The sequence below is a fragment of the Notolepis coatsorum genome, assembly GCF_963971535.1.
Source record: "Notolepis coatsorum genome assembly, chromosome: 8".
NCBI lineage: Eukaryota > Metazoa > Chordata > Actinopteri > Aulopiformes > Paralepididae > Notolepis > Notolepis coatsorum.
The window spans coordinates 30351677-30357676 of NC_140172.1; the positions used below are offsets into that span (position 1 = coordinate 30351677).

At 39.3% G+C, this 6000-nt stretch overlaps 1 protein-coding gene across 1 annotated transcript in view; it reads right to left on the reverse strand.

Annotated features, from left to right (window-relative positions):
- Positions 1-4148, reverse strand: part of arhgef12b (Rho guanine nucleotide exchange factor (GEF) 12b) — a 172475-nt gene extending 168327 nt beyond the window's left edge. Inside the window, exon 1 of the mRNA XM_084320870.1 lies at positions 3957-4148. The gene's annotated coding sequence lies outside the window, so the exon portion shown is untranslated. The remainder of the gene's footprint in view (positions 1-3956) is intronic.
- Between the last annotated feature and the right edge of the window lie 1852 nt (positions 4149-6000).

Consider the following 6000-nt stretch of genomic DNA (forward strand, 5'->3'; position numbering starts at 1 on the left):
TTATTATTATTATTATTATTATTATTATTATTATTATTATTATTATTATTATTATTATTATTATTATTATTATGTTGTGAATTGTGTTGTTTCATGTTTGAAAATTAAAAGAATTTGATCACAAAAAAAGATTACTGCAGCAGCACTCTGTGTCAATGTTTTAGGTTCCTGTCTTTGTTTGTCAATGTCTTATTACCTTAACATGACCCAAGCAGTTAAAGGTTGAGGGTAGCACTTAAAGGAACACTCCGCTGGTTTATTATGCCCATAATCTCACACATCCAAAAACTATATTAAAAAAACTGAGTTTTGTACAAATTCAATCTTCTGAGTTACTGAGTTAAAGAGTTTGAACATCATTATGATGTCATATATATTCTAGGAAGTATTACATTTAGCTCAGTGAAATGATGAAAATGAAAAAGAAAACAACAACAAAAACAACAACAACAACAACAACAACAACAACAACAACAACAACAACAACAACAACAACAACAACAACAACAACAGTAGTTTCCCCCATGGGATTTGTTTTGATGACTATAGAGGAGAGGGTGAACAGCCCTTGCTAACTGTAAATGTGCAGTTATGTTTATTCATTCATTCGGTTATTATGGCAAGCAAGTTTAGTTGGAAAGGCTCGTTTTGTGCCTTTCAGCAGAACTCCTGTGGATCCGACCTGGTGGCACATAATGTAAATATGAAATAGAGGCTTTCAATGGATGTGTCGCAGTGAATTCTCTCATCTAGGGATGCACCGATCTGATATTGATATCGGATATCAGATATCGGCCCTGATATGACTAAAATAGCTGGATCTGGTATAAAAAATAAAAATAAAGATTTGTTTTTAATAATAATATAATGTAATAATAAATAACAATTCAGTACATTTATATCGGTGTTAATTTGTTACATTTTGTTTCACTAAGTTAGGAAAGTAATGTTTTAAGTCAAGCCTGATGTTGCCTTGCACAAAATAATGATCCCAGTCTCTTCCACACAGTGAGGCATACAGTTTATTAATTGAACAATAGGTATCGGATTGGTACTCGGTATCGGCCGATACCCAAAGACCAGGTATCAGTATCGGGACTGAGAAAGTCGGATCATGCATCCCCAATTACATTTCATTCTCATCTGTCTCAACATGTTTCTGCAGTTAATCTGCCACGGTATGGACATTGAATTTACAATGATATATAGATCCTCATATTAGTGCTTTTAAATAACTCACAATTTGGCTTTTTAAACCATGTGAACTGGTGTGAAACGTGGTGCTGGTGAGAGTTCACGGTTTGAGGCTAGTTGGAGAATGAATATGTTGCCTGCCAGTAGCAGTGGTCACTGGTTACAATGGTGCCCGTGGCCCAAATAATATGGTTGCGCTCAGCTCTCCAGACAGGGGCGCTGGTGTGTGTGGAGTGAGTTTAGAGGGGTGAGTGTAACGAGGTTCAAAGCAGTCCCCCCAGGATCTCGCTGTTTTTTTGTGATCGTTTGAAAATGCTTGATTTTCTCAAAAGTTACGATGCAATTTGCGAGGTTTTATGTTGATTTTATGCGAGATTTGACAAAAATTGCATGTCAAGGAAAAAAATAGCGACTTTCATATTTCTAAAATAGGGCTGTCAATATTAACACATACAGTTTTTGGATTCATTTTAAAACCTTAACAATAATTTGTTTACCCCAACTGCCTCCCATAGTTATTTTGACTTCCTCCCGGTGGCTGATGTTTGTTTACATTCCTGAATAACTCTGACATGCACCACAGTGAAAATAGTACCATGACCAGACATCCCCTGAATGTATTATTTCATAATACAAAGCTTCCAAACTTACTTTTGGATTAAACAAAGTTGTACGCAGCGATGAAGTAGTGTAAACATTACAGGTCGAACTACGCACGCTATGCTTGCCAGTTATGTTAACGTTAGATAGCAGTGTTGATAAGGAGCCGTCTGCCAACAAAGATATTGTTTCATCAAAGAAAAAATGCATTCATAAAATGGATTACCATTCAACGTTATTGAAAACGCCTATGCCCAGTAAGTACTAAATACTTTCCCTAATCATTTTGCAACTGCAACATTTGCTACGTTATGTGTGTATATATAATGCGTAAGTCATGCATTATATACGGCTCTTTAGTAAAGAGTAAAGTAAAGAGTCTTTACACCACTAGGATTTGTACATTTAATGTAGAGAAATCATGGGAATTTTGCTTAATTGCAAGCCCTCGCAAATATTGCAGAGTTTAGTTAGCTTTTCATTTAATACAGAGAAATTATGGTAATTTTCCAAAATTACAAGCAGAGTTTGGTTGAATTTGCATTAATTCTTGCAATTGCAAGATCGCGATTCCCTGGAGCGACTGAGTAATAGTCCCTTGGTGTAAAAAGTAGGTTGAAATACCCTCAGTTCGCAATCTGAACTAGATCCTTTTCAGGCGATGGACCAGATGTGGTGCTGGGGAGCTGAGGCTAGTCAGAGAGAGTGCTGACTAAGTGCCTGCCAGAAGCCAGTGAGCGTTATACTAGCAAGCTATCAAAATGATTATAACAATGGTATAAATTTTTTATTATATATTCATTTTCTTTTTTTTTCTTTTAGTACACAGGTCACAGGCCCCATCCTTTATCAAAAGGCCCCAGAAATGAGTATTCCAGAGTTGCCCCATTGGTTGCATAATCTGGCCATGCATAGAACACTTAGAGTTGATTAGAGATAATTTTTTTATTCACACAATCGTTATGTATGCCAATCGTACGTCATTATGACATATTGCAGCCAAAATGACCGGGCGCACGGGCCTGTCCACATGCCTCTCTGAATGTCTCGCAATGCGTCTTCTGACACACATCAGATCGGTGGTGATTGGTTCCCACGGTCTGTAGCCATTGTGTCATCATAAAAGTGCAATGGGGAAAACTCAAGGATTATATATTATTGCAAGACCTTTGCCGATGGTGTGCTGGGAGTTCACACGCTCTGGCACTTGAAGCATGTTTGAGCCATAATGGGTCTGTAGCTAAAGGGAAATTTCACCAAAACAAACTGAGGTTTTAATTGTGCAAAAGTTGAAATTATTACTCAAAATCCACAGTGTGCAGGTACTTAAGTATTCTGGGATGCCTTTCAATTAAAATTGTGCTTATATGGGCACATCATCTAATTGAAAAGAGTGAGATCATTTCTATAAACATTTTTACACACACACCAATCCTGGGGCTCTCTGGGGCCTATGATGGTTTGGGGTCCCTAATGGATCTGGACATACCTGGTCGCTAATCCCCTTTCATGCATTTAAAAATGTTCCCCTCTCATAAATAATTCTACTTGGTAATTCTAGAATTCCATAGATGTAAATGGCCAGTAGCCATTGCTATGTCATCATTAGAATGTTCAGTTTAAAAATAAAAAATAAATGCTATCTAACGTGAGATCATACACCTAGGGAGGGATAAAACACAGTATGGTAAGTGAATGCATTAAGTAGACGAAAGAAACACCCAATGAACACGTCTCCTGCTGACTCAGAGGGGAAAACCTTTTTCCAGTAGCAAACTACCCCCTTTTCCCAGTGCTGTCTATGCCTCTAGCAGCCCCTTTCCCAAAGTGCATAGGCCTACCCAGTTTTGCCATAGGCCTTCTTCAATAGGCTACGTCTGCTCACTTTTTGAATCTAATTAGAAATGTTGTGATTTTTGGTTGTAATTTCTGATTGAAGGAAAAACATGTCTCTCCTTTGATGTCGGCTGCATCAAACGAGAACATCAAAGTCGTTTTTTTCTTTAGGTCAGGCTTACATCAAAGTAGTTTTGTTAAGTAGCCCGACTTCCTCAAGGTAGACAAACCCGTGGGACAGGTCAGATAAAGAAGCCCACAACACACCGAGACAATGTAAGGAAAGGTGGAATGGTCATTTCAAGATAAGAAGAGCATTAGCCTACCTGTCAAAGAGTGGTGACTGTGAGCCACTCATTGGGCTTCCCTTGTAGTTTCCACGGATATCACCCGGTTAGCATTTGACCATCATAACACCTAAACTCTTGACTGCCGTTTACTTTGGTCATTCATCCTGTTCAGTCCATCCAAGATGTGTCACGGCAGGCGACCGCGGGGTTGGTTTAAATAATAATCCATGAAAATGACAGCCCAAAGAAGTGTAGATTGGATTCAGGATGGTTTATTATAATTCCGTTATCGCAGCAGACCGATGGGCAAAAAAAAAAAAAAAAAACATCTCCACTGAGAAAATCAAAGGTGAATCATGTAAATAGGCTCCAATGAGTGTCTCTTCAGAAACATTATCAATGTAATGCCACATTTACAGCGTTGTTCTCTCCCGAGGTATTCATGACGTGTTTCAAGAAACAGAAGTTGAAACAAAGTTGCAGAGAAACATTGGTGCGTAGGCTACATATTGCCTTCGCCTACCGCTGTCTGTTTCAATGCTTGCGGCTCTGCAGATATACTCTACGCGGCTCTGCAGATATACCCTACTCGTCTGTCTGTCTGCTGCTGCATCCGTCTTTGTCAACACAGACACCAGTGGACTGCAGGCTAACTTACTGTTTTCATTCCTCTACTCAAATAACTGTGTTTCGCCTGCAAGAAAAGTGACACTACAGACCATGCGTTTCCGTCTCTCAAAGTCGGCGGAACGTGTTCCAGCTCTGATACGGTCGTTGTTACGTTTCCCCGTTAAGTTGTCGCTACTTGTTTTGCTCTCCAGAGAAGAAGGTGGAACAACTCTTCTTCTTTTTTTCCCCCACCATCCAAAATAGTTTCATGGTAGCCGCCGCATTCCCTGTCGCATCCTCCTCATTCCGTCTCTCTCTCTCTCTCTCTCTCTCTCTCTCTCTCTCTCTCTCTCTCTCTCTCTCTCTCTCTCTCTCTCTCTCTCTCTCTCTCTCTCTCTCTCTCTGGCTACTACTACGACGACGACGAGAGGGAATTGTTTCCGAATTCCTCGGACTTCGAATTCCCACGAATTGGAGACATTAATAATAATAATAATAATGTTACATTATTATAGCAGCAGCACCCTGCTCCAAAAGTCCCCCCCGGGTTGAATGATCCTCCTCACTTTTTCGCATGAGCCTCTCGCCCTAAAACCCTTTAGGCCATCTAGTATGGAAATGGGAAGAGGAAACCCTCTCTCTCTCCCTCTCACCACCCCCACCTACCTCACCAAATGGGCAAAAACACCTTTCCTCTACCCCGTACCCGTTTGGCGAGCCGTTTTAGAGTTAACATCCCCGAGGAAGCTCATTAACATCGCTGTAATTAACTTTTAACTATACTAAACCCTGCTTAGACTATTAGTCATACCTCTAAATCAGATGTGTTGTATCCATTATGATTAGTGATGTTAATTCAGCTTAGCTAGGCCTATGACAAATCACAATGCCAATTCTCTATAGCCTATGATATTTAGATTATTTGAATTGATAATAATACATATTTAATATAATAATTTAAGTAACAAGTGGCAACATTTTCATTTTTTAAATCAAGGTATATGATATAAGAGGCACTATTCAGACAGAAAGACAGGGCTATAGTCTTTTTGACTATATGCATTCTAGCCTCCCGCTTTCATGTTGTTTATCAGCAAACAGCAGCTACTGTAGAGAGAGTACTCTGGCCATCATGGACTGGCACATGTTGACACTTGTTGAATAACCTAAGCCTTCCTTGTGAAGAATAACATCATGGTATTTCCATCATTTGACGATGGTAGTGATAAAAAAAAAAGTATTGAAATACCATGATATTACCATCTGTATCTGTATCATGGTTTAAATAGGATTTTACAGTGGTATTATGTTAAGTACAAAAGCACTACCATGATACTTTTTTTGTAAGGGAGAGTGCTTCATCATTACCAGACCAGTCCAATTAGTTACTGATGGACCACCAGGTAGGCCTACTTAAGTAAGTCTGTGCCAGGTTATAGCTCTGTGGGTTGTGGGCCTACCACGCCCCCAC